General features: G+C 42.6%; 1 protein-coding gene and 1 long non-coding RNA gene across 7 annotated transcripts in view; both read right to left on the bottom strand.

Annotated features, from left to right (window-relative positions):
• Positions 1-14338, bottom strand: part of SHOC2 (SHOC2 leucine rich repeat scaffold protein) — a 65862-nt gene extending 51524 nt beyond the window's left edge. The window contains exon 1 of one of the 4 annotated variants that reach the window (XM_027885751.1): positions 14321-14338. The gene's annotated coding sequence lies outside the window, so the exon portion shown is untranslated. Of the gene's footprint in view, positions 1-13566; positions 13585-13667; positions 13784-14236 lie in introns of those variants that run through there. The other 3 variants (XM_027885747.1, XM_027885749.1, XM_027885750.1) reach the window with 3 other exon arrangements.
• A 6471-nt stretch (positions 14339-20809) lies between these two features.
• LOC114058414 lies at positions 20810-25844 on the bottom strand. 3 transcript variants are annotated; one of them, XR_003571445.1, is made up of 4 exons: positions 24946-25844; positions 23284-23439; positions 22800-22900; positions 20810-20967 (listed from the first exon to the last, which is right to left on the bottom strand). It is a non-coding gene; the product is annotated as an uncharacterized LOC114058414 (long non-coding RNA). The 3 variants fall into 3 exon arrangements; XR_003571444.1 differs by lacking the exon at positions 20810-20967 and adding an exon at positions 22317-22498; XR_003571443.1 differs by lacking the exon at positions 20810-20967 and having other exon boundaries at positions 22317-22900.
• Positions 25845-25889: the final 45 nt, after the last annotated feature.

Below are 25889 nucleotides of genomic sequence, written 5' to 3'. Positions count from 1 at the left end.
TTCCTAGGAAGAACCATGGAATGTCCAGATCTGCCATGAATACTCCTCATGCTCAGCCCCATCAAAAAGCCTGATGCACAGAACCTCAAGGCCCAGCCTGGCACCCAAAAAATTACAAGCAGCACTAAATACTATTCTGCTTATAACAACGAGCCTGACTAAAAGATTATTTCACGTATACTAAGAATTCTGAAAAATGCATGATAAATTGGGTCTCTTCACAGGAACAAGATGTTTTCCTTCAAAAGAAAAAAAAAAAAAAAACCACTATGATCCCTTCCAAGCAGATTCTTCAAAATCTGTTCAGATAAGGCATCCTTTTTCTCTAAAAAAAAACAAAAGGTCTCCAACGACATTTTTCCTAGAAACAGTGAAAAACACGATTTCTGCTTGTCAAAAATCAACTGTGATACACTCTTAAACATGCTTGAAAGGCTCGTGTACTGTAAAAGTAGAAAGTAGCAGCAATGTTAATCTGAAAAAGGTAACAGAAAAAATTCAGACACACAATCTGAACTAAACAACACTGTACAAATATGATGTAACAATAAGCCTTTTATCTCACCACTTTCAAAAAAAATAGTAAGATAATGGAAATCTGAAAAAAAAATATGAAAAAGCAGGCTAGCTTAGAACTGCATGAAAGTTCACACCATTGTCCTCAGAAAATTAAAACCAAAATTGTACTCTACACCTATTTATACTGAATTACATTTTTGCACCTTATTGCCCTTTGTTTCAGGCAAAACTCACATGTCATTTACAAATGACTAAGTAATTCAGCAAGGAATCATCTGATCTGTTTGTGAACATTTAAAAATGCAACCTTTACACACCAGCCCAGGCACAACACAGGGCCTCACCAGACCTGCTGGTCTCCAGACACTTGTGCCTTGCAAAATCTGTTCATATTAATTAAATGGACCAGAGGATTGCACCGCTCTGTGCAAGCTGAGAACAGGTGATTCACAGCACTAGGACTGCCCACATTTGCTCCTCTCTGAACTGCAGAGAGGTGAGGACTGGTCTCAGCTCCTCACAGGAGTAGCACAAGTTGAAGTAATCCAGATTAAAAGAGAGAGAGCCCTTTTCAAACCAAGCACTCAGAAAAAAAGCACACAGCCTCACAAATCGACTAGAAGGACTGAACAAATTTTAGTATGACAATATGCTCCAGAACAATATGTTCAAAACAAGGGTACTGTATTTATACATGAACAGTAAGAGTACACAAGGAAAATATCTGAGGACATGAGAAAAGAGCTCCTGAACAGAAGGAAAAAGAAGAAACTGAAACACTGTAGAGGTACCTGAACCTCTAAAAATAAATAAATAAAAATCAATTTAACAAGGAAGTTGATTAACTAATTTTAAGAAATACTTACTACCTATTTGTTCCTTTTGTCAACCACGCTCAAAATAGTGGGAAGGGAAGATAAAACACAGGAATGTCATTCCAAGGAAAACATAAAGGAACAGAAAAAGAGAACGAACACAAGTACAGGTAAAGGAGAGAGGATGACCACCAGCACTTACCTGACACAGGACAGGAGCACTGGGTACAGGCTGCAAGGAACTGTAAGTACGACAAGGTACAGGAATAACAATCAAAGAGCAGTAGCAGACAGACAGGCAGGATAACAGAAGCACGTAGGAAAGATAAGTGTAGAGGAACCTGAACTGGTGTGACCCCTGCAACAGGGCATGGCCAATGCTACTTGCCCAGCAAGGCACACCATGCCAGTATTCATCCATCCTGTCCCAAGCCTTACTCCATCCCTTCTCTTTGCTGCAAGGCAAGAAATAGACACCGATTACATCCAGTCCTTTATTCCTATGCAGGGCTAAGGACAAGCATTTGTCTGATGAAACCTTCTCCTCCCTACCAGCCTCCAGCTCCTGTGGTTTTTGGACATAAGGTTGTGCAAACGGGGGCAGCTCCTCTCCCCCACAACTCCTCCTTCCTCCCCTTCTTACACTGTCTGACAATAATTCTTCAAACAGAAGGTGGAGAAGAAGTTACAATCTGAAGAGCTGAATATCACTCGTCTGTATTGCACAAATTCCTACCAAACCAAAAGCTTCTGTAATTGTTACATGGACAGAGAGTGACATAACTAGTCTGACCATTGTCATATTGGCTTAGTATTAAAGTATACTTAAATGCTATAAACATACATTTTTAATTCTTTCTTTAAAAAATATACACATAAAATCACTTCAGACATGACACAAAGAAGGAAATTTTATTTCTAAATTATTCTTGTTTGCTAAGTCTAAATTTGATCTGTGGTTGTGAGGATTACCAGTTGGAAACACAACTGATAAAAAGAGGTTTTAACCACAGTCTCTGTTGTTTGACACACTGTGTGCTGTCCTCTAACTCCTAAATTCCTCATGTCAGATCTGTGCAGATGATACTGTTTCACTGCTCACTTCTCTCACAGCCCACCTCTAGCTTATTTTACAGAGCAAATAACATTATCACTAAATCCAGGCCAGATGATCCCTGCCAACACTCAGGCTCATCACTGCAGGCTGCATTCAGCGTGATCATACAGAGCACCATCTCCTTCCTACTTTCAGCATCTACCAATAAATTATTATTTTGACTTGTGCTCCCCAGGAGAATGTGGTACGTTCACGGGATGCTTTTTTGGGTCCACTTTCTCTCTTATATTTACAGACGCACCATAATTGTAGGAATCTGCTGGAAAATTGTCTATCCCCTCCATCCTTTGGTCATGCTATTAGTAGGTCTAGATGGGGCTACAAACTGTTATCCAAAAAAAAGTTCAGTGCCCAAAGTATTTCTTGCCCAAACAGACCTTCCACCTGTCCTTCAGAAAAAGGAAGCAAATCATTGCCCTGCAAGGCAGTTCTGACCTGTGGACTGCTACCAAGCTATGCTGCCCTGCATGCTCCAACATAACAGCCATGCTTGCTCATACAATATATGAAGCTGCTAACAGAGACACAAAAGACTGAATACTAAATAAAAAGAGCTAACACAGCAAAGCTAAATTAAGCTGAAAAAATATCATCTGTTCCTGTTACAATTTCTTCCTCACCTGTATTATCATCAGGAGCTCTCAATTTGTTATTTATTATTTCTAGATATTGTTTCAAATATCAGAAGACTTGCATAAAACCCACATTATTTCTTCAAGAAACAGTACCTGTCATTGGAAGTACCAAAATAAAGCTGTGATCCACAGTGATGAGTGATCCACAAATGGGTTTGGTGAACTTCACAAATAGTGCAAATTCTCTCCACCTCCTTTAGATACACAGACGTATATATATATATATATATATATATATATATATATATATATATAAAATGGTATAATTACAATGGTGTCAGCATATCAGAACACCTCATACTGAAAGTGACCCTTAAAGGCAAACAAAAAGCTTGACTTAACCAACTCCTTTTCACTGGCTAATTACTCTTCTCTGTGATCACATGTTTAAGCTTTCATTTATCACTGCTTTTCAAGCTGGGACATTTTATTTACATTAGACTGTTAGCACTAGGCAGTGCTAAAAGCTGCATGTTAATAATAATAATAATCAAAACCAAACAGTAGTCTCAGATGTAAAGTGCCCATGATCAGATCAGATTAAGAAAACAGACCATACAATCAGTATGATAAGAGAACTTATAGTGCTTGCTAGCTGGTAATTAGGAGCTTTGGCAGTAAGGAAAAAGAGACTTCAAAACAAATCCTAAACGTCGGAGTTTTGGAATTATCATCTGTACAGTGGATCAATGAAAACCTTATTCTGCAGTAGCTACCTGTAAAGTCGCCAAAAACTGGGCAAAAAGTAACATTTCCAGAATAATTAATTCTATTCTATTAATCAAGTTCTGTCCATTCACTTTTGGTACCTGCAGAGTAGCACATTTGTACTGGATGAACATATACACATATCTGCAGTACATGTGGAAGACCTGTCAAAGCAGAACCCCACAGAAGAAGGCTCGTTAACTAGGTTCCTTAGTCTCTCACGTAGTTCATAAACCAGGTTATATAACACTGAATTTACATAAAAATCATAACTAAGATACCCAGAGCTGTTGCCAATCTCACCCTCCACTGCTTGAGAAAGTTTCTTAGAGAGGAAAAAAAGCTTATTCTTGAAAGGGATTTAAAGGGTCTGAGCAGTCATTTTGCATTCTGCACTTAAACAGACAGCTTGAAATTCCATGAGCTTTTATAGCCACACACAACCCGAGCAGAACTCTCTGTAGCTCATCACACTTTGCTCTTCACATGACATACAAGTCACTGCTTTATCACTGAGAAAGCGCACGAGAAAGTTCAAATCATTATCAATTTCTATTCAGAAACACCACATTGAAAGTAGCACTCGCTCTCTCCCCCTACTTGTGTTGGAAAACTTTAGACCTCTAGACAGAGCTGCTAACAGAGGAACTGAATGGCGGAAGCACAGCAGTTACTTGGAAAAAGTTCAGGCATGCACACATACCTGAATGTGTGCATTAAGATGAACAGAGGCAGATACCTCATGTTACCTCAGGATAAGGGAACACACAGGCAGTAGCAATGAGTAGTTTTCAGGCTCTATACACCCATTTGCCTTGCATTAACTTGTTTCTCTGTCACAAAATAAGACACAGCCAAAATTACATATATTTATTCTGGACCATTTCTTTTTGTTGGAACTGAATGCAATGTATTTCTACTGTTAATTGCGTGTCTTCAAAGATGAAAAGGGATCAAACATTACACTGTAAAAGTACAAAACAATGAGAAAATCAGTAGAAGCAGCTCTAAAGCATACTTTTAGATTACCATGGTGTACAACTGATCAGTTTATATTAAATATTTTTGAAAGACAGCCAACAAGCTGGTCCAAAGACTCAACAGCGTGCAAACTGTGAACATCTCCCTGATAACATAATGCAGGTTTAAGTGGAAAAGAGAAAAAACCCACCAGTTTCAGTAGACACTGAAAATCACAGGAGTGAAAGCTGTGACAAACACTGATTTCTCATTCCAAGACTTTGCAGGTTGAGAATAACACATAAATAAACATTTGCCTATAGAGACTGAGGTAATATGCCCATAGTTTATATACACCATTAGCTTTGAAACTAAGATGAGAGCAGGCTTCTTTTAGTATTATTAATACAGAGGATCATTAAAGAAACAAGAGGTCACATAAAGACTATAACCACTTCAGAATCCTTTAAGGCCACATGACTACTTATTACCACGCTGCACGTTCAAAGATCTAACACACTAAAATCCTGCAGTAATGGTTTCACATCCATTTGCCCTGCTCCATCTTGCACTTATCTGGAAGGAGTGAGGAGTTTGAGGTTGGGATCTATCTCTGTTTCTTAACCATGGTGACCCTGGCATGGGTCACCCACCCAGGCAGGTTCCCCAAGGCACGTGCTGGAACTGGGTTCTCAGCTCCCACCAGCTCACAGCAGGGAAGGCAGAGCAATCCCACCGTCATTGCTGCTGATAAAAATCTTCCCTGTAATTTCTGTGCCTTGGTTTCTCCGCTCTAATGAAAAAGGACTAGTGCATATCATAGTAAAAAGGCCAGAAAGTTAATTCAAAACTATAAAAGGCTACAATGTTTTTCTGATACTGCAACAGCAACATCAGAAATAACTATGATTTTCTCAGGGCTTTTGAAGCAGAACACTTCACCAAAACCAAACGCGCATCTTGAGATGACAGCAGCTGCTCCAGAAGAGAAAAACCAGTTCCTTGTTCTCCTCTCTTTTATTTTTACACAACCTGATTTTGAGAAAAACACTTGGATTTTCATTACCACAGGAGGGCAGGAGCATGTAACGCTACTGTGGATTTCTTCTTAGAGAGAGCAGAACAAACAGTGGGAGCTGGAATGCAGAAAGAGCCAAGTCAGAGACCCGGAGCGTGATGAAAATTCAGTCGTACCAGCAGAGTTAACTGCTTGTTAATGAAGGCGTATGCATCCCATCTGCTGACTACAGAAGAGCTGGAATGGTTTCAAAAACAGTCCAAGACAGGCATACCATCAAATATATGATGCAAACGTGTGATCCACACTCAGAAGTTTACCCCGCTGATTTTGGCAGGGCCGAGTGCAGATCCAGACACACAGGGGCACTGAGGTTGCAGGGTACGAACCGCATCCTTGTCACACCTTCACTGTCACTGCCTGTGGAGAATAGAAATCCTTCCAGTGGAATTTGTTTATTCATTAGTTCTGATTTCAGGAGAAAGTTCTGGCTTGCACCCAACAGCTAATTGGTTCAATAAACAGCATCTCATTTTAGAAGAAGAAAACATGATACTACAGTGAGAGCATGTAACTGAAACCTCAGTATCTGGGTATGACTTAGGGTTTCTCAAAAGAGCTGGACTGCAAAGGGACAGTTTTAAAAGATAACACAGGATACAGTTTAAATGCAAGAAATAACTGCCAACATTCATCTGAAGATTTCTTATGGGAAAGAGAAAAAAGAAATTACTACTGTAAAAAACGTGCCTAATGATGGCCTAAAACATAAATTTACAGATGAAGCCATGGAAAAAATAATCCAGGTTATTGTATTTATAGCGTGTAAAATTACAACTCACGGGCATAATATTTCAACTTTTGTTCCCTCCTTACTAGGCCTGCCACACACAATACGCTATAAAGCAAGCTGCCAAACAGTTTTCTGAATATTCCAAAAAGCAAATATGTAGCCCACCATGAAAAACAAATACAATAACCTGAAATCTGTCATCATCTGCACACTGTCTAAGAGTCCAAAAGAGCTAAAGGGACTTACCAAAACAAAATCTGCCTCACAAAGTCAAGTTCCCAGGTATCTTAATTCGTGCTATCTACTAACATAAATTTCCCTTTTCATGAAAAGTAATCATCTAGAATTTTAAATTCAATAGAGCTCATGTAACTACCAGTATTATAAAATTCTCTTTAAGAAGAAATATTTTAGGCTTTGCATGTACTGTACAATAGCCATTACATCTTAAGAACTATTAGAAAAGTAATAGTCACAGGTTTAGTATAATAACAAGAACATTTGAGCTGAGGCTTCTTTTAACCCATCCATCCCTTCAACAAGAAAATTATTCAAATTACTCCAACTTATGCATATTTCATAGGATTTTTCTTGGCTTTAGACCCTTTGATTGTACAATCATTTCTCTACAAGAAACACTTTTAAAAGTCATATACTCTAAGTGCTATGTCAGAAGCAACAGCAAAATGGGTTTTCATGGTAAGTCCTTCATATTCTGCTATGATCAGCATTTTGCAGGACTACACATGGATTCTCTGGTAGCCCTTCACTTCCTTGTTTAGGAGGTCACTTTTTTGCACCATTTCTTTTTATAAAGATCTATTTTTGGCTGCTGTGGACTTTTGTTTACGTATTAAGCCACCTGATGCCTCCAGGAGCCATATAGTTTGCCAGTGAAGTCATTTTCTCTCTGCTACACAACAGTGACTCCGTGCAGCTTCAGCTCTAAACAGGAGATGGTATTTACAGCAATCTGCAAAAGACTCCTGTCTGTGAAGTTACCCCTTAGAATTAAAAGAAATGCACAGTTCTGCTTTTCTGCAGGGCAGGGGGAAGGGGAATATAAAAGAGCACAAAACTCTAACATCACAATTTCAGAAATACAACTGTTCATCTAATGAAGAGATTAACAATTATTCAATTTATTCCTTGCCTTAGACTGCTGAGGGTTGATGGGGGGGTTGTTGAGAGAAGCACTGAGAGAGATTATAAGAGTTTTTTAATTTTTTTTATGAGAATGGAACAAACTCCAGTATTTTGCTAGATTAATTCTAACATGAATTTAAAAAGTGCGGCTAGGAACCTGAACCTTTCCATGGCACAATGCACTTTACTCAGCACCTGCAGCTGCACTATATGCAAGAGCTTCAGCCAATCACCTACAAATTTACTACAACCTTCACTACTGTGCTATACAAGCTTTAAGTTACAGTATCACACTGAATTGCTTTAAAAAAAAAAAAAAAAAAACAAACTATGCAACAGTTCAAACAGTAAAAAAAAAAAATGTTTAAGTATTTTGACACAACATGAGTATTTCATCCCTTGATAATTCTCAGTAACCATGATTAATGCTGTGTATTATAAAACAGATTATAACTTTCAGCATCCAAAAAATTACAACAGTGAGAAATCTTATTATACAGAAACCTGGACAGTTCACATGCTATAATTACACAGACTACCACTACTGCCAGTCACAGGACAGAAGCCTCATAATGAACAGAGAGCAAAATCCCCTATTTGCCAAGATTTAGATGACTGGGACACAGGCAAGAGAAAGGAAAAAACTCTGACTCCCCACAATCAGTGCTTCACCTCGGCTACAAACAAATACCAGGCCCTGGTCGTTTTGGCTGCCAGTCAGGTATTTCTTCATAAAAGTAATAAATACACTTCTTTTTCTTCCCAGTCAGCACAACATGCCAGACCAATGGATCGCTCTGACCATTCAAACTCTCATGCAACAACTCTTCAAATTCTGACTTAATACAAAGTCCTACTAAGATGGAGACACTGAACACAGAGATTTAAGTACAACAGCAAATCCTGAAGTAGTTTTGAGATACTAAACCCACGCTATCTGTAACATCTAATGGTAATTAAAATCCATATATATCTATATATTAAGTATAAATATATTACAGTTTAGGGTTCTCAGGTGTCAGGGTTTCAAGATTTTTTTTATTCTTTCACACAACATTATTTAACCTTGCGTTTTCATGACTATCACCATAAATAATTATTCTAAACCTCTAGTAGACACAAGTTTTTGACAGAATAGGTGTTAAAAATACTGTATTACTGTAATACATATGTTGTCTGCAGCACTATACAGAATACTTCAAATGTAAGTGAATCATCAATCATCCTATAGAAATCCTAAGTAAATTTAGGATTCTTGCAATACTATCACTTACTGTTTCAGAAAACTGTTTTTTAACTTCAATTCTAACGTCATTCAGCTTAACCTTAGCCTGAATAACTATTACTGCTTTAAAATATACAAACAAGTGGAAGACTGACAAGCTACTAACATCAGATATGTTAAAAAGAAACACTAATATTTTATTTAAATATAGCTTTCTCGCTGCAGTTCTCACACACTAAATCATACAAAACAGGTCAAACCCTAGGATTAGAACTGATTAGTCAAAAAACAAAAATAAGTTTCATGTACTACCCTTCCCAAAATTTGACACATTATATTGATAACAAGACTACAGCCACAAGAAATTAATTCACATCTTTAAAAGCTGTCATCCGGCGATATTAAAAAGTCTCTACGCATCTACTAATCACTAAAAGTCAAGTACGTGATACCAATCACTGCTCTCTTCAACAACTCTGTAAAGCAAACTTCTGACAGAGAGGTGATGGCAATCTGCCACCAGTTCCCAAGAAGAGTGTCTGCTTTCAGTTACATCACTGTATTGACACATTCAAGGGAAATTTGGGGTGCTTCTGGTATAGTTAGTCATAAGTCAAAAAAAACGTTTCAGCACCAAAACAATGGTGGCACAATGCTTCACATTCCTTATGCACAAAATGCTCTCACAGACATCCATAGGATTTCTGGAATTAATGCAAAACCAAATCTCAAGCAAACATGTTTTGCAACCCCAAATATAGCGAGTTTAGAAATAGTTGGTAAAAAAACTGCTCAAGCTTGAATTTCTTTTTGCCTCCAAGTGCATGTATCAACCTGTGGGCTGAAAGGAGTGGGAGACTAGAACATGGCTAAGTTAAAATTGCACCTCATCGCAAACAGGCTTCACTATTTAATAAAGATGCACTTCAGAACCCCTCTCCAAAGCAATACCAACCACGAACAAGATCTGCGCTACAGAAAGAACCTATTTTAAAGCCTAGCAGTCAAAGCAGTGAGTGAATTGAGATGTGCTGCAATATTTATGCAGCCATTATAATGCAAATGGGTAAGGTATTAGAAAGGCTATTTGCATCGGTGCACAGCCCCTTCAGTCTACGTACAATGCCAACAGAAGGAACAACTAGGATGCATGCATAACAAAAAGCCTCCGACCACAGGGTAGGCAGGTCCACTGAACCGGATACAATACCTACGGGATCAACCGGGCTCCATGGAAATACTGCCTGCTGGATCACACCATACAGCGTGTTCATACTTAGAATATGAAGCGTTCTTAGACACAAAAGCACGTAGAGGATTAGCATAGCAAAGGTAAGAGCAAGCTACAACCAATTTAACTCGAGCACCAGTCACATGTTTCACAGGACGAGCAATAGGGCTGGAGCACAGCTCCTCTCTGCAAAACCCCACCACCAACAACGGACAAGCAGTAAAACTTTCAACGAGGCTAAAAAATAATAAATGAAAATGGGATACATACTTCCCTGTGGCAAAAAAAAAAAAAAAATACTCTCCGGCATTTGTTGTAAGACAAAGGGAGGCAAGAGTGGAAATTAGCATCCAGCGAACATCCACTTTGAGAACACAGACTATGCTTTTGCAGAGAAAGCAAAAAACAAACATAAAGGTTCAAGTATTTGGGGGGTTTTGTTTGTTTTTTTAACATATACATGGTAAAACAATACTAAAAGAACCGCGTATACAGGCATGCCAGACTGTTTTAAGAAGTTCTTTGACCACACATCCTAGTATTCATTTACACCAATTCACAGCCTCTTAATATATCCTCACTGTCTACAATTATATGATGGGCTCTGTTCTCCAATGCAGAGCAATACTGATAAAGTACTTCTTAAGCTGTGACAATCTTAAAACAGTCTAAAATTACTACTTGGTATAAAATCACTTTTTAAAAAGTGATTATAAACTGTACATAATTTCTGTACAAAATACACATTACCTAGATGTTAATGATGGAAAAAGTCTTAGTAATTAAAATTCCTTTTTCATCCAGAGACCTGGATATCCTGAAAATGCCGTTACTGAATCAAATTTAATGTCGCAGAATTCCCAGATTTCACAGGACGTGATGTGTATTTCACAGCACAGTCAAGGCCAAGCAGCGCAGCAAAAAACAAGCAAATTAAGGGCAATGGCTAATACTGCAAACATTACCTGCTTATTATAACATTTTATCCCAGTCCATTTTGTAACACAGAAAGACTACTGTATCAGACTAGACTATGTCAGCCAGTACAATTTTCACATAAACAAGGGTTCTTTTTATCTGTACAATCAGTTATAACTGGCTGTTCAATCTTCACTACAGCATCCTCTCCAGCCCTCTCACATGCACACAAACCCACCAGAAAGGGAGAAACAGAAATATCTCCTCTGAGATGCAGTTGCAGGCAGTAAAAATAAATACAAGGTATTACGATGGCAGAGCGGAAAGCAAGCGCTGCTTCAATTAAAAGAGCATCCACAAAGCTGTCGCACAGAAAGATGAAATCAAAAGCAACGAGCCTCGAAGCATTTTGGGTGGGAAATGCCACCAGCCAAGCTGAGCGGGAAGGTACAGCAGGCTGGACGTGGGTACACGTTCCTGGCTGGAGGCCAGGAGCTACCCTGCACCCAGAAAAGCACAGAGCCACCCAAAACTCAGTGCTGAGGAGGGCAGGGGCGAGGGGGGCATCGCGGTGAGCCATCCCAGGGGCTGCAGCAGGCCACGGAAAGGGGCAAGTGCTGCCTTCCCCTCCTAAACACACAAGTTTTCATCTTTCTTCAGACAAGAATGAGAACCTGCTGCTAGAGAGAAACATCTCCTTCTTATCACCCACCCAAAATCTCCACAATGGCATTTTGGAACCACTGAGATCTCTTAACGCAATTTTATTTCCTTATGATCACGTTAAACCTTCCCCAAAAGAGAGCTTTGTTATTTACTGGGGCTTCCTCAGCCTTGTCAAAAAGGGATCACAGAAGGTGACCCTTCTCATTCCGAATGCACAGAAGATACTTTGACTGCCCTTATTCAATTAGCACACACGGGCACATACAAACACCTATTCCATGGGGGCCATGCACAGGCCAGCAGCCGCCGGCTCACACGGTGACAAGACAGGACCGCCACACACACCCTGCTCCAGCATAAATACTCTTTTCTAGAAAGCCACAGCCAAGTAACAATCAATCCAAGGGTTTCCTAAAAGGCACACGCACAGCAGTGATCTTCCGAGCGATTAATTTCTGCACACGGGCTAACAGTGCAGGAAGACAGCTGGAGAAAATATTCCTCGTCTGAAGGAATCCCTTCAATCACACAGAATTCCTGGAGGAGAATACACCCGTCAGTGCGATTTAAGTGTCAACATAACAAAGGAACGCCCCTCCCAGCACCTCCTGCCTTACAGATATGTTAGGCTGGAAAGGAAAAACTAGACCGGGAAGAGCAGCTATTCGCAATCAGCGCTGCTCATCGACCCTACCCTTGCCATCACCCCTAAGAAAAAAATGCTAGGGGTTGTTTAACGTTTCTAGAAAGAGCAGATAGAGGGACGTGGAAGAAGACAGCATCCTCTTTGAGGATCCCTCGCTATTCCTCAAAGGAAGGCTGTGGACACAAAGGAGAGCTTTGTCTGGACTCATGTTTCTGTATTACAAGATTACATGTAAAATTAGTTTTGCCTGATGTACATGTTTTGCCTTGCCACACGTACAGAAATGCTGACAGCTGACAAACAGCCTAAAATTAAAGAAATCCGGCTTCAAATTAGTACAATAATCTCCCACTTTACTCATCCAGAGCAAAGAATAATTACATAGAAAACCAATATAGTCAAATCCAAATCATTCAACAGGAATTAAGAGGATAAGGGTGTTTCTAAAATTAAAACGCGTGCACAGCAGTGTAATAACAAATTCATAAGATACAGTAAATCTTTCCCAAAACCAGGCTAGGATTATATCAAGATCACCATACAACATATGCCTGAAATATGGCTGTAAATAAGTGTGACTTAATTTGACCACCACCTACTTCAAGCCCTTGATTTTATAAACAGAAGTATACCATAATGACTAGTGATTAAAAAGAAAAATAAACACACACACAGATTAGAAGGTAAAAGAAATATGTAAAGTTAAATGTGCAAAAAAGAAACAGTAGAAAATTAAGACCCTGAAGGTAATTACTAAAACCATCTTAATTTCTATTTTGACAGTCAAAAAAAATCCCAAGTACTGCAGCAGTGACAATACACACAATTACAACTCCTTGATCATGCATATTCTGCCTCAAAAGTGTCTGCACATGTGCAGAATTTAATGCTTCCATAGTCCCATCTCAAATACACAACTTAAAAATTATCAGTACTATTTCGGTACTTTGTAACTGTTTTCTCACACATTGTGACTTCTTTATTTCATGTGCATACCTGCTCCTAAATAAGATGGACACGTCAAGCAGCAACCCAGTTTCACCAAACTTCAGTTCTGCTGAATTTTCATATAGCTCACACCCAGTCGCAATTTTAGTCAACACACTGAGCCGTTCACCTCACTAAGGTTACTACAGCTTTTGAGGCATTGCCCAGAGAAAGATACGTACAACTCGGTGAAAACGCCCTCTCCAGCCAAAAATACACGCGGGAAGCTGTCACATCGCTTTTCTCCGTCACACCTCTCTGTTTTAAATACCGGGAAAATCACCTGGCTAGACAGGAAGGCGACGACTTTTGAAACGAGATTCTGCCTCTCTGGCTGCACCAAACTGCCACAATAAATACATCGTCTGAGACAGGAAAAGAGCCTCACGCCTGTACGAGGGTGGGGGACCGCGCTGACACGGGCAGAGCCAGCTGTAATCATTACCCGAACGCCGGTAATCATTACCCCGAGCGCCACTGCCACTACACACACCACAAGTCCCTCAAATGCCTCTTTGCCAGCTCCCGGTACCGGGACCCGGCGGGGAGGAGGAGAGGTGAGGCTGTGAGACGGAGCTTCCTCCTTTCTTTTTTCTGTTGTTGTTGTTGTTGTGGTGGCGGCGGTCGATGCCGTCGCCCGGCAGCGCGGGGGGAGCGGGGCAGCCCCTCCGCCGGGGGCAGCGGGGCCATCGGCCGCCCGCCTTGCCCCGGCCCCGCCGCGCTGGGGCGGGGGCGAGCACGGACACCCCACCGACACCCCAGCACCCCCACCTGCGCCCCGGCCCTCCTCGTCTTTGTGCCCGCGGCCTCCCCCCGCCCCGGCCCGCCGAGCCCGCCGCCCCCGCCTCGCACCGTGCGGCTCCGCCATCCTCCCGCGGCGCGCTCGGCACCCGCTGCCCGCCCGGCCCTGCCCTGCCGGCCACCGTCTGTGCGCACCGAGCCGTCACGGGACCGCCCGCCCACGGCCCTCCCGCGGCTCTCGGGGCGGGACCGCCGACACCGAGAGCTTCCAGGTTACGGCGGAAGCGCCGCGTTGCCCCTGGCGACGGCGGGAGCGGGGCGGGAGCGGGGCCGTGCGGGACCGGGGCTATGCGGGATCGGGGCCGTGCGGGATCGGGGCTGTGCGGGCCCCACACCGGCGGTGGTAGCGGGACCGAGGCTGAGCGGGCTGCACCGCCGCGCTCCCGGGCCCGCTCCCGCGTCCCGCCGGCTCCCCGGGCAGGGCTCCCCGCTGTCTCTGCGCTGATCCCGTGTCCCGCAAGCCCCGCACCCGCCGGGCAGCCTGAACACGTCCTGGTGGAACCTGCCGTGGTGCCACCGCTGTCGAGAACCCCCGTGGTGAGGGGGACAGCCCCACAGCCCCGTCGGTGACTGACTGCAACTCGAATTAAAGTATTACAACAAACAGGCAGTGTTTTCCTGCCATTCCAACAGTTTAACTGGAGAGTTTACCCCCAGCACAGGCGGGATCAGAAATTCTGACAATTCTGACACAGTGACTCGTATAAAGTCTCTCCCCATTGCTGTGTGTCCATGGCATGGCCACCCCGCTCTTGCCGCGAGTCACCTTTAGGTACTGAGACGTGGCCAAAGACTGTGACACTCCCGCATTTCCTTTCTCGACAAAATGGGGACTATCCCCAGTTGGCAACTACTACGATCTCGGACCAATGTGCTGTTTTGTCTGTAGGAGATATCACAACCAAACTGCTCTTGCAAGGGATATGTGGGGGCTGCAAGAAATGGCAGCAGCCATTCGGAAGGTGACAACCGTACCTCTGTGTAGACAAGTACACTCAAGTGTGGCAGAGCATCTGTGATCACTCGTCCTTTGATTCTGGATGGGATTTTAAAGCAAGTTCTTTGATGACTTGTTAGATCTTTCAGTATTTTGCTGAGAAAGGTTTAGCTTTTTAATGCTAAATTCTCAGGTGGTTGCAATCAGTTCCCCTTTCAAACCTAGATAGATTCTGCACTGCAGTAGTATCTTAACTTTCTAAGACGCATTCAAGCTAGTGAGAGTCTACTAATTGGTCTCAGTACTTGCTGGTCTGGACTGGTCCCACTGGCTCACATTTGAAAGGAACAGCGGCCACCTCAACTGAATCAAAACCATTTGATAGCCATTTCCTACATCAGATAGTCAAATCTGAAATGTTTCTATTTCCATCAGGTTTTTTACAACTTTTGGCAACCATCTAGGGCGGTTTCAGTGAAACAAGGCTACCCACATTCAATTTTTTGGGTTCTGCCAATTCCCTTTGTGTGAGTCCTTGGCAAACCAGGCAGTTCAATGTGGTTACATGCGGTTTTACTAATAAATTATGCAGCATTAAAAGCAGAATTGACTTTTTGGCATAGGGGGTCACAGGGCAGAAACCAAGTGTAACTTCCTAGTGACAATATTTCTGAACAGTAACTGGATATTTATTTGTTGTTATTACTCAGTAAAACTTCAGTTTGAACAGCCCAAAATCTTCTACAAGACATAGAAATATACGCTTTGCCCTGAAAGTTTGGAATCTGAAAGAAGTGTTTCTTGTGTGACTTACTTGAACACACTCTTCTGTAGTAAAAGACTGTAGTGTGTACTCACCAGAGGTAGGGAGGATCTGAACGTTTTGTTGACCGTGTACCTTTACATTTCTCAGGCTCTTTGTGTGCAAATTGCCACTGCCCAGTTGCCTTAGCATTGAAGTATTTACAAAGGATATATGTTACTCTGGTTCTTTTAGAGATTCTATTTCTGTTTCTACTATCTTTGCTTTCAAAAATATGATTTGAAAACTGAAAAAAAAAATGTTGCTTTATACTCAAAAACCCTGATTTACTCTTTTCATGACAAAACATAAAAATGAAAAGCTGATATAAAGCAGAACAGGACAATTGTCACTCTACGAGGAATCAGCCAAGAAATTTACACTGGTAACTCCACCCTTCTGCTGTAATCCTTTAAATATGTCAAATGAGATTAGACCAATGCTATGGTAATACTTGTGCCAACAATCAGAACTAACAGACATTTTTGCAAAGGCAGAATTCATACACACAAGATTTGTTTTTAATCTGCACAAATGGAGTAGTTAATTTTATACCCTCCTACTGGATGGTGGAAAGCTCAGCTCCAACCTACTCCCAGTCTCCATCAGTACTGTTTGTCCCCAGATCTCACTGGTGCAGAGCTGTCCCAGTGCAGAAGGTGAGTATGAGAGTCACAACCTTTACAATTTTTAGTAAAGGGTCTCAGGATCAGGAGACTACACTGACAGGCCCCTATTTTGAACCTTGTGGTACTGTGACTGAGTACCTCTCCTTAAGATAACTCCACAGGCAGCAAGTCAGAGGTTCCTCAGTCTTCACTGCCCCAGAAAACCCACAGGACTGTGCAAGGACCTTGAATTATTGCCATCCACACTAAAATGAATTAAGGTTCTGAATTAAGGTTTCACTGGCAATTTCATTTGGACATTGCCTAACTGTTAAAGGCTTGGCTTTGCAACCTCCTTAATGCTCCAGTAATACTGGTAGCATTTCCTGTGTTCCTGAAAAGGACAACTGTCAGTGCAAGATCACGCAGCATCATGGCACCTCCGTCTGTCATCAGCTGTGCTGACACCTTTGTGTGCCCAACACAGACTTCTGTCCCTTTCAAAGAGAAACAGCAGCACAGGACTGATATCCTCCATCTAGACTAGCAGCAGAGGGGTTTGACTGTTGGAATTTGGATTATTCAATGGATTCATAAGACCATTCCTAAGGCTATTTAGTATTTACACAGTTGTTTCAAGCATATTTCTACAAAGCAGTGTGATTTATTAAGAGCTAGCTCTTACACAATGAACTAAAATAAAGCAATTAATTAGTTAAGCTTGCTTAAGCCAACCACAAGATCAATCTAGCAACTTCAGAATCATCTTTGACTGAATTCAGATTACCTCTGATATAATAGTCCCACTTGCCTTTTCTTAATTTAGTGGCTGCCAGACTAATGAATTGACCCTTTCTCTCTTGGTCATGTGGCCTTTTCACTACCCCCTCCCAACTGTAAAATTTTTGTCATGTAACTACAAGAAAGGCTGCTCTCCTCCCCCGGGCAGGCAGCTGCCGCTGCCTTGTCCAAGGACACTCAGCTCCAGTCGTTTCTGTACCACAGGCTGGGGCAGACAGCACAAGAAGCAAATTCTTTGCTGGCTGAGCCAATATGAGGGCCAGCCTCAGGGAAGCTCTGTTCCACTTCCAGCTCTGCAAGTCAGGATGTCCCAGCGAGCACAGCCCGTTGGGCCCCTTTCCACCCACATACCCCTCTGCTCTGCCCTGTGCAGGGCTGCTTCCCACAGCTCTCCCCTGCTGCTCCATTACCTTCCCCTTTGCCTGTGCCTGGCCTCCACTTTCAGAGCTGGATCATTTGTTCCTTCCCCAGGCTGCCTCTCCTTTCTTAACTTCCAACAGGCTCTCCAACTTTGGTTCCCTATGCCAGGTCCTAGTTCAGTCCCTTACCTGGTTCTCCATGTCACTGCCTATACCCCTGACTTTCTACACTCTTCCTTCTTGTTTCTTGTACTGGCAAACTGCTGCCAGTTCCTTACCAGCCAGTCTCAGCATTAAACTCCTCTAATTCCCAGTTTCTCTTTCTTTGTGTATCTCAGTTTCCCTCTATCCCATCTCAATTCTCCAAGTTCCCTGTCCTAGGTTTTTACCTTCTTCTCATCTACACCTCAGTCTATCCAGATCTTCCTGCCCTATCCTATACCTTTCTGTTTTGAATAATTGCTTTACCAGAAGTTTGGCTTCAATCTCTTGGCCAAAGTTTGCAATGAGTCTCCATTCTGGGAGAGAGAAGCATGTTTTGAAGGCTGATGGCACAACAAAACCCACTTCATTTTGTGGCCATCATACCCATCACGAAATTTGTGCATGCCTTTGTCATTCTTTCCTATCTTCCCCCTGATTATCACTTTGGCTCCACTGCCTTTATTATGAGTATACAAAGACTGGGAAGGCCAGACCAGTTGGCACAACTCAGAAGCTGAAGGGTAGAGAGGAAGGCACAGAAACCATACCTGGAGGATGCACGTGGACAGTCAGAGCCCTTGTCAACACCTGGAAGCTGATATTCCAGTGGAATGGCTGACACCAAGCTGTGTCCCATGGAAAACAGAGACTGCCTCCCCAGAGCAAAAGCTTCTGCTTGGGGCAAGGTGCCTTTGCAATACAAAGGAGAATGCAAAGAAGGGGAACCTCAAAATGTGGTTCTCTGTTGAAGGATTCAGTACAGTAACATGTTGCTTTTTTTCCTCTCTGTTCCTTTTAAATGTTCAGAACCAGGTCTGCTTCCTTGAAGTTACTTTTGCTTTTTTCTCCATTTTTTTTCTACAAAGCAGATGTATGATAAAAGGACTGAGTACTTGTGTTCTCAAAAACAAGCAGCATGATTTAGGGTTGTAGAACTTTGTGTAAAAAACAATTTTTGTCCTGCCAGCTTCAACTTTCAACTCATTAGCCACCTATCTATGTCTGTTAGCAGTTTTTTTAAGTGAACTTCCTAGGTCTTACAGGAGCTCTTCCAGGTGGAAAGACAGGACACAACAATACTAAAACAGAACATCCAGAATGTCATGCATGAAGTTATTTTCTCTTATTAACTTGTATGCACACAAACTTTTTCCAGTATGCATTGTGTCCCAACTGCCCCTGGGCCAGCAGTTCTTCAGTTTATTTTGTTCAAGAGAAAACTGCAAATCCAGCAGGCTATCAAGAGCTAATCTTCAGTTATACAGATGGGGAGTCAACCAGTTCAAACAATTTATCTTTCAAAGTCAACACAACAAACAACACAAACAAGCAAGAGCTTTTTCATTCACAACAGACAATAAACTGTATTTTTTTAGCGTAGCTATTCTATACAGGATAGTATCAGCTGCTAGAAACTCCTGCTTTTCTCTGCAATGAAAGGCAGGGCAAATTAAAGGCTTCAGTTGCCTGTACTTTAAAGGGAAAAAAGGCCAGAATGAAAAACTCAGTTAAACTGAAACAGATGCTGATTATTCCAGCTCCAGTCAGGGCATTCCTAAAAAAATCAACCTTTCTTGACTTCATTCTTCTGGTACTTGCAAATCCATTTCTGACAGCGTAAGGTAACTCAAAAGGACAAAGCAGGATCCAGCGGGACATTCTGTGCTCTGTTACACAAGCTTCTCCTAGCTCAGGTTGGCAGCACATGAATTTCAGTAGGCAGTGGACCTACCAAGGACTAACCATGTCCAGGGCTAGTGTAAATCCCACAGTGAAGGGGCAAGAGGGGATGGGTATTCACAAAAGCTAGTTTACATCTACAGAGGTTGAGTTTTGTCTGTAGTCAATAAGATAAGACTGTGCTTAGGCACTCTGAATCATATTCTGAAGAAATCACTTTTTCCATTGACCTCATTCAGACCCTGGGGAATTGAGCTTTCCAAGGGAAAAGCCACTTCCTCCCCAGGAAAGTGCATTCAAGTCTAAGTGGCCCTGGGTTCACCAGCTCTTTACATGCGGCACGTTGCTTTTGGACTCAGATGCTGCTGTGGATCTGTGTGCCTGCAAGTGGTACAAGGCATCTCCTACCACTGTACCTGTTTCATTTGGCTCTTGTGTCAGTCTTCCAAAACTGGCTGGCACCAATAATCTGGTATGATGTGGCTTAGATTTCATTTACACTGCATGTTGTTTCATGCCTTCAGAGGTTCGTGAAGATTAGTACCAGGCTGACTGGTATGGCATGGTATGTAGGAATGCGAGTGTAGCCCAAGTTTTCCTCTGCTGAACTTCATACAAGGGCATATCCTGACTCTGTTCCACATAAAAGAGGGAGCAGGCTTCCACTTCCCAGCGCTCCTCTCTGATCTTCCAGTTCTCAACAGTCACAACAGAGTGGCAGTGTAGCCCATCCTTCCAAGGGAGAGCCTGACAACAACCAGGTCTGTACTGGATCATTTTCAGGTGATAAAGGTGTGAAGCCGAAGGAAGGAGGCTCCCACAGTATACAAGAAAGGGAAAGGTCTCTGGCAGTGGTGGCTTCAGGAAGGCAGAGCAATTTTATTACAAGTTTTTTTGAGATTGCTGTAAACAACTCAACTGGGTCCTAAAAGTGACTGGGAGTGGCAGCACGTCCATGCTGAGCTGTGTAAAACAGCTGCCCCGTGCCCAGGCACGTATCACTGCCAGCAGGTTAACCAAGGCCACGGGCAGAGGCAGTTTTACTTGGGATTACATCTTGTCACTGCTGCAAGCTCTGCTGTCTGAATTGTGGGAGAAGATGAAGACCGGCTGAATAGGAGAGTCCCCAGGAAAACAACCAACCAACCCACATTCACACTCCCATAAACAGAAAAATATTCTTTGAAAGTAACCCAGGAAGAAAAAGTTTAGTTTGAATAAAATATTTGCCTGTTGGTCTTAGTAGCTGCAGCTCTGCTATTTTCTCTTCCTCTTCCAGACTCTCAGCAGGGATTGAGTGTTCTCCTAGAACTAGGGATGGGTTTCCTGAGTGATGACAAATAGCAGTAAAGCCTGAAGTCAATTCCAATCCTAATATAAGTTGCTCTTTCCTGCAGAAAAGAGAAGGATAAAAAATAAAACAAATCAGAAAATAATATGTAATGAGTAATCTTACAGTTCAGTTAGAGAAAGTGAGAAGAATCACCCCAACAATGATGCTGGCTCAGTTAGGGAGCCAGGCATTATAGGGATTACACCTGTAGAGGAAAGTTTCAGCTGAGGATTTCTAAAAAAAAAAACCAACTGAAAACCAGATCATTCAGATCTGGCAAACAGATCTCCAAAAGGACACCATGACACTCCTTCTGCCCAGAGCCATGAAAAGTAGAGCAGAGCGAGTGCCAGCAACCCTAATACTTATTATTATTGCTGTAGTGCAGAAGAGCCTTGCTTTGTGTGCAGGGGGCTGTGCAAGAAGTGTTTCAATGCAGAGGCTGAAAGCTAATGTAAGACCAGAAAACCGACATACATTTGTCACAGACACAGGGAGAATGAGGAAAGAAAAGCAGTCAGTGTGCTGCCAAGTTTTTTTATAGGCCATACGGACATGGAGAGTGTTGGAGAGACCTCTAAAAGATTATTTTTTCAACACACATTAATAAGGGGCTGGTTGCAAGGCTGGGAGGAAGCACAGATATATTTGAAATGGTAGCAAGTTGGCAGTGGGACTGGTCATCACAAGCTGATCTCAGGAGAGAGCTGACATCCCGGTAATAGTCTGGAACAGATGAACAGGGATGGGCTAGGGGAAAGATGGGTCTTGAAAAGGAAGGTATTTGACACACACAAAAAAGAGAGAGCTAGTAGACAGAAAAGAAAGAAGCGACACAGAGCGACAGGCTAAGAACAGTCCTGCATTGTGAGGACAAGGGCTTAGTTATTCAAGAGTTTTCTTTCCCCCTCTTGTTTCTCAGAGGGAGGAGTAGTGTTTCAAGGCAGAATAATACAATCATTTGTCTGTGTTAGGAAATTTATGGTTTGACTTTACCATGTGTTAAAATATTGATTCTCTTTCTAACATATGCTTTAGATATTGACAATAGTTTTTCTATATAGAAGACTGACTTCTGCACACAAAAGGTAGGACTTCATCACAGGATCCAGCAAAGCTGAGTAAAAACAAAGTGATGTAAGTGAAGCACAAGTCTAGAATTTTTTCCACTCAATTAAATAAAGATAGCAAGAGAGACACTGAGCAGTGTGTGGCAGTAAGAAACTGGAATAATTAAACAATAATATGACAGACGGTGCATTTACGGGCAATTACAGCATGCCTCTGCTGGCACTCCAAGGCACAGGGCCAAAGACTTAAGCGATTCAAACCACACAAGTAGAGCAGTAACCTCCTAGAAATGCCAGGATAGAGCATTTGGCCTGGGAGCCCAGGATGGGACTTACAAGTAGTCAGGCCTCTGCACTTGCCAGGTGTTAGCAGGATGAGCAGCCTGTCAAAAAGCTAGTTTTATGTCGCCTGGATAATAGATTTCCAAGCACTTTTACATATGTAGCAGTGAAAGAAAAATCATCACACTGAATAAGGTCATCTCCTTCGTGCGTTTTGCACACAGCTTGAGGATCCCACTGCATCAAACAACAAACTTAAAATAAGCATATTCTGAAAGCTCAGCTAAAAGAAAGCACTCGTCTGTCAACTCCCTTTCAAAAACAAGGACTGGGTTAAACACAAGCTATCAAGCTTCTGGCTCTGAAGGCATTTGGGATTCTTTGGGATTCCCTCAGGGAGTCACACCAGGCTTTCTGTTCCCCGCCTTACCCCACCCAGTAAACCCAAACCACCTTCCTCCTCCTGTCTCTGAAGCTGGGCTCTGTGTCCCATGGTACCACTCAGCAGCTTAAGGAGACAATTGCATGAAATCTGCACCTGTATTTCTAAAAGCATCGGTGTGCATTTTTCAACACAGTCGCAGCCATGCTGGTACACTGCACTTCTGATCTCGTCAGCACATAGAGGTGAAACACGCTCTAGACTTTTAGAAAAGAAGAAAAGAGAGAGAGATCTGAGTGAAAAACAAACACAGATCAGGTGCTGTTAAAAGCTTCTTAAACTGTCAACAAAGTATTTACTTAAACTCCAGAGAAAGTCACCTTCAAGATGGTTAGTTCTCATCAAAGTGGCTTTATTTTTAAACACCGTTTGTCTGGAGCTACATGATTATACAGGACTCTGAACCAAATTTTTGTTTTTTAAAGTAAGGACTTGATTCCAGACTTTCTTGTTATATGGAAAACATGGAAAACATGAACTTGAAAGGCTCAAAAAGCAGAAGGAAAATAAAAAGCATTTAAAATTTATAGAGACAAAACCCAAGCCTCATAAACAAATGGGACTGGCAACATTGCTTCACCTAAATGCTTTTTTCTTCTACTTGGTAGATGTTTCTCAAGACTTGAAATAAGTGTTGTTTTGTATCTGCAGGGCTTTCAGCAAGTGGCTGCCAAATTACGAAACCCTCTGGATTCCAGCAATGCACATCTCTGCTGTCTGCTGCACTCTGGAGTATCTGGGAAGAGGAGGAGGAAAACAAGCTTATCGTTTATAAAATTGTTGCTGCTTTTGTGGTTGTGAGGCTCTCTGCAGTGTACAAGAATAACTTGTTTGTGACATCAGTAAAATAAGGATGTGCAACCGTGAGCGTGTTGTCCTCTCCATGGATGCCACACTCACGTTTTCTCTAACACGGGGTGTAATCTGAAGGTCAAGTCTCAGGACTTGGGAAGCTGCATGCCATGGGGACACAACTTGAGACCTGAGCATCATTTTGCTTTGGTCTAGTTCTGGCTTCTCCAGCCATGTGGGGTGACACCGACATAATGCACTGACTCACCTGTAATTAGAAAAGTCACAACTTCTCTTGTTGCTTCTTTTCCAACAGAACAAGGGAAATTATGTCCTCTGACATGCTTTTCCCTCTTAAGTATAACTAATACCACTCTAGTGGATAAATCAGTCTTACTCAAAACTAAAACCAGTACTGTTTTTAAGGCACTTTGAAAAGTAGGATATTAAGCTGCAGACAATGCCCCTGCTTCTTTCCTTTCTCTCATCCAGACCTCCCCGTCCTGAAGGTGGCAACTGTGGGGTTTTTTCCCAGCTGAGAGAGGTGTCTTAAAAGCAGACTTACAAGAGAATGTTGAAAACAACCTCCACAGTCACGCCTGTCCCAGTGCTATCAGCTTTCTAAATAGGCTGCCAAGCTGGCGTTTGAGTCACTAAGAAAATGGATTTAGTATAGGATGCCAGACTCCATTTCTCAGTCACTAAAATGCTCATGTAACAAATTGAGTTGACCATTGTTTCTTATCACCAAGCAAACAAACCCCGTTGGCAGGAAAACTGTGTTTGGAAAGTGATTCCCTGCATGACTGAGATGGGCTCCAAATGCCCATCCTCACATAATGCTGGACTCCAGGTGGTCATTGGCACTGTGAAGGCCACTGGCAAAAAAACTGGCCTGCAATTTGATTTACAACATCTTGCTTTCAGTTAGTTTCTGTTGCTCCACAGGCCATATTTTTTACCACAGGAATAACTCTTGGTTTCACAGTGTGAAACAACTGGCTGTCTTTTATGTTCACTTTCAGCCATAGCCATATCTAAGATGCTGGATTGGTTTTTGAAAACAAACAACTGCCAAATTACTGATCTGCAAATTGCACTTACTGTTTAAAATGCCCTGCTCTACAAACAACCATCATAAATCCATCCCTAGTCCTTTCCCTTCCAGTCACTATGAAATACTAATTGGCACACAGACGAACACATCAGACAAAGAATCTTTTCCCACTGAAATCAGTAGGAACGCTTCTGAGCACTTCAAAGGGTAGAGAAGGATGTCCCAAGCGAACACGTCCATTTTACAGCGTCATCAACGCCAATTTTCTGACCTGAGACTGGAATATGTGAGTAACAACAGAAAGGGCCCATTTCTGCACTGCCTGGGACCAACCCAGAAGTGTTATCTTTGGCCAGCTCAACAAAAGGCAGGAAGGAGGAGACCCATTCTCACCCTCTGCGGGTTCTGCTGGCCTTCAACCCAACATCAGGCAAGGCTTCCAGCGAGGTGAAAGCGGGTTACCTGAGGGACCGTCAGCTTCCTACTCGAGGTTGCTTAGAGGAAAAAGGAAATAGTTCTAGAACAATGCAGACAGAGACTTTAAATAACTATCAGAGAGGTGTCGCTTACTGGAATATAAACGTTTTTATCGCAGTTTTATGTCCCAGCAAACCTGAACCTTGGGTCCCACAGCTGACAGGTCCAGTGCGGTGCCTGAGCTTGCAGAGGGGAGCCTGCTCACAGCCACCATCAAGGCAGACTGGAAAAGAATTATTAGCACCAATAATTTTCTCCCTCATTTTACTCATTCACAGCCAGTCCCTGTGCATAGCAAGAAGCCAGCTCTCAATCCTAGAACAATTAAAGGAGTTGTCACCACCTGCCAGAGCCAGGTTAGCAGGATTACCAGCCTGCACTGCCAATCCCCAAGGCACACACACAGTGTGTGCTGGGCACACAGGCAAGCTCATTAACAAACTAAAATTACAACACGTCCCGGAATCGAGGCTTGCTGGGGCATCGCAGAGGCCCAAGACAGGCAAATCCCTGCCCGCCGACACCGGGTCACACCGAGGCTCGCCAGGGGGGTTTCCCAGGGAAGCTGCTCCCAGCGGCAAAGATCTTCCAAAAGCCGAACCTCTCCTCCTGGGGGGCGTGCACTGGCCCATCAGGTTCGGCGACATTTAATCTCTCGGTGTTTAGAAAGACACCGGCTTTTACTGCTGTTTACATGTCAAACAGGAGCGTGATTCACGTCGCGAATCCCGAGACGCTGCCTGGAAATGAACACCGGGACACGTACGCCCTGGCCACGCCCGTCTGCTGGACGGTGTCTCCTGGGGATTTTCTTTAAGAAACACCATAAAATAAACCATAAAAGCGCCCCAAAGTCCGAG

The sequence above is a fragment of the Empidonax traillii genome, unplaced genomic scaffold (genome assembly GCF_003031625.1).
Source record: "Empidonax traillii isolate 1590-97213 ecotype Southwest subspecies unplaced genomic scaffold, ASM303162v1 scaffold171:size1303362, whole genome shotgun sequence".
Taxonomy (NCBI): Eukaryota; Metazoa; Chordata; class Aves; order Passeriformes; family Tyrannidae; genus Empidonax; species Empidonax traillii.
The sequence above is the reverse complement of the archived record's forward strand: the minus strand, read 5'-3'. Positions and strand labels throughout refer to the sequence as shown.